Source organism: Gymnoscopelus braueri, assembly GCF_963280865.1.
Source record: "Gymnoscopelus braueri genome assembly, chromosome: 16".
NCBI lineage: Eukaryota > Metazoa > Chordata > Actinopteri > Myctophiformes > Myctophidae > Gymnoscopelus > Gymnoscopelus braueri.
In genome coordinates this window covers 3,976,893-3,980,747 of record NC_137616.1, presented here as the reverse complement: position 1 = coordinate 3,980,747, position 3,855 = coordinate 3,976,893, and positions in this window count along the sequence as shown.

The window sequence follows — 3,855 nt, the reverse complement described above, 5'->3', positions numbered from 1 at the left end:
TTTTTTCTTTTCTTTCTTTTTGAGGTATAAAAAAATTCTTAAAAGTCCTTAAATTGTCACTTCACTCACTGTCATCTGGGGACCCCCCCAAAGTCATATGAGGAACCCCCTGTGGGTCCCGACCCACAGGTTGAGAACCCCTGATGTAGGCTAAGCCTGTTATTTACCTAAATGTACCTATACTGCTGGCTATCGTGCATAATAACACAGTAGATGTGCCTGTATTATTGTCGCTGCTCAATGTGGACTATATGGAATTCAGGACCATGGACAGCGCTGTTTGATGTGGCCTTTACCAGTGGTTCTCAACCTGTGGGTCGGAAAGAAAGAAAAGGAAAAAAGACCCAACTATACTAGACAAATTGCACAGTCAAACATTGGCCAAATTGTCCAATAACATAAGAAAGAGGCAGAAATTGTGAAATTGTGAGGCGTTGTTGACTGTGGAACCGAGTCAAACTAAATGTAATCCTTCAACTAAGTTATTTTGGGGGGTCACAAAAGATTGAGAACCACTGGCCTATACTGCCCTAAAAACCCTCCCAAAGGTCAAATGTGATTTTGGGGGATTAAACCATTAATATCACTTTATTCATGCACACACACACACACACACACACACACGCACACGCACACGCACACGCACACGCACACGCACACGCACACACACACACACACACACACACAGACAGACAGACAGACAGACAGACAGACAGACAGACAGACAGACAGACAGCTTACGTAGGGTTCTCTCTAACGCACTGCCAGGCGCGCTGCTCTGCCCATAGACCCAACATAGCGTGCGAAGTCTCCAACTTTAGTAAAAATAAACAAAACTACTTCGCAATATATATATATCCCCTATTTTTATGTATATATATATATATATATATATATATATATATATATATATATATATATATATATATATATATATATATATATATATATTTCATACAACACATTATGTTGAAAATGTTCCACCACAAGATGGCATTGTGGCAGTGGTGGAAGAAGTAGGCCTACTGACATTTTGTACTTAAGTAAAAGTACCAATACCACAATGTAGAAATACTGTTACAAATAAAAGTCCGGTGTTCAAAATTGCCTTGAGTAAAAGTACAAAAGTATTTGCATTAAAATATACTTAAGTACTGAAAATAAAAGTAGGCTACTCACTCAGACTTACATTTTATCCTTCAACTTCTTGTTGATGCCCCAAAATGACTGGATAATATACAGGTTTAGTAGCAATTATAGAAATATTAGACCTTAGTTGTCGAATGTTCTAATCATGTTCTAAACATATATATACTTTACTTAAAGCTACTTAAAAACATTTTCCTATTTTTGTATTTATTGTTTTGCATTTGGGAAAATTAGCATATTTAAAACCGAGGTGTATACTAGGACCTTTACTGTTCCTGATATATGTGAATGATATGTCATCAGCCTGCGACTGCAAACTGTTCCTGTTCGCAGATGACTCGGCCCTGCTAGTCTCGGACAGGGATAGGCTGCAGGTTGAGAAAACTCTCAGCTCCGAACTCGACAAGATCTGCATCTGGCTCTCTGACAACAAATTTCATTACACCTGGGTAAAACTGAATCCATCCTCTTTGGGTCCAGTCCTAACCTTAGCAAGGCAGAGAGTTTCACGATCAAAGTGGGTGATGATGTCATCAAAAGAAAGGATGAAATTACCAACCTGGGCTCCATCTTGGAGGCAAACCTCTCTGGCAACAAAAACGCCGAAAAAGTGATAAAAAATGTCAACCAAACAACACGCTATTTGTGGAGGATTGATCGTCTAGTCAGTAAGAATACTCTGAAGATTCTTGCAGGGGCCCTCATTCAAGGTCATTATGATTATGCCTGCACTTCATGGTATCACAACACCTCCTCCAAGGCCTTAAAAACAAGGCTCCAAACAACCCAAAACAAACTTGTAAGGCTACTTCTTGGCCTCAATCACAAAACTCATCTAACCCCTGCTCATTTTGCTAGGATTGGATGGCTTAGGGTTGAGGACAGAGTACAGCAACTTGCTATGGGCCTGGTCTTCAAGATACACCACAACATTGGGATCCCCCTGTATTTGTCAAAATACTTCCAAAATGTTAATGAAGTCCATGATCATAACACCAGAGGCAGCTCCACAAATCATGTTCAACCCAGATTTGGCTCAACTAATGGAATGAACTCGTTCTCATGCTATTCATCAATAATGTGGAATGCCCTACCAAAAGGAGTAAAGGAGTGTAAAACCTTACTCACTTTCAAAACTGCCCTAAAGATACACCTTCAGGAGGCTGTCCAAGTCTTAACCTACCCCCCCCTCCTTCATTTTCCTCTTTTGTATATATATATATATTTTTCTCTCTTCATACGTACCAGTAACCTGAAAGCTGATTGTATGACATATAGTAGTCTGTCTGCCTCTTATATATCATCATGATTTGTGTGCATGGGGTTCTCATCTTAAACAAGCTTAGTGCTTATTGAGAGTTCCAGTTTAGTAGACCTTGTATTGTGAATTTGTACTTCCATGTACTGTTATGTACTGTCATGTACTATTCTCATGTCTTACTAAATAAACTACATCAATCAATCAATTCAGCCGTTGCCTGAACACCCGCGGTAGCGCAGGCTGCACAGCCTCTCGTCTTTAGTGAAAATAAAAAATTAGCTTTCGCTACTAACCAAAAAGAAGACAGGTTTAAGATGTTGAAAGCCTACTTTCCTTAGTGGCAACACGCAGAGCTCCCTACGTCACGTCTAAAATACACTTTTTGGACAGAAAAGAACATATTTCACCGGAAAGAAAAAACGTGTTATTCCACTGCGCCCCCTACAGATCTGATTAATAGAATTCTTCTATTGACCAGATTTTTCTTTCCGGTGAAATATTTTATTTTCTGGACAAAAAGTGTATTTTAGACGTGAGGTGGGGGGCTCTGAGTGTTGCCACTAAGGAAAGTAGGCTTTCAGTATCTTAAAACCGTCTTTGGTCTTTGGTGTGTGGTCAACGGCCCGAGAATAACATTGCGTTAAAGGAGAACTCCTTCTAACGCTATGGACCAGAGCTACTCGCCACCATTGGTGTAAAGTAACCAAACCAAGTAGCCTACATTTACTCTCAAGTACTGTACTTAAGTACAATTTTGAGGCACTTTTACTTTACTTGAGTATTTCCAATTTTCTGTACTTTTACTTCTACTCCACTACATCTCATGCAAATATTGTAGCCTACTTACTCCACAACAATTATTTGAAAACTTTAGTTAGGCTACTTACATTATAAAACATACATTGACCACTTTAGCCCTATTTTATACCTATATAGGCTATTTGAAAATAGCCGATCTACAAGCTCACAATGCCTTGCATGGCAAGCTGTGAGCTTGTAGATCAGCTATTTTCAAACATCTTACTTTTACTTTTGGTACTTTAAGTCCTACATTTTGATACCAACATCAAAATAATTTACTCAAGTAGGCTACATTTTGTATTACAGACTTTTACTTGTAACAGAGTATATACTTCTACATTGCAGTATTGATACTTTTACATAAGTAAAACATTTGAGTACTTTTTCCACCACTGCTCGCCACCGTGGTACCACCGACTATAAATGATAGGCTTATGAACGAGAACGGGGCATGCGCAGATCCGTTCCCACGCAGCGCAGGTTGTAGACTATAGACAGATCAGTGCCAACCAACCAACCAACCAACCAACCAAAGCATAAAGAAAAACACACAGATCTCTTTATTTTCTCTTCTTAATCGTTGTGCCGCGTATCCTCGCCGCGGTGGGTGGATAATCTCACTTATAGGATAGAGAGGCCATACG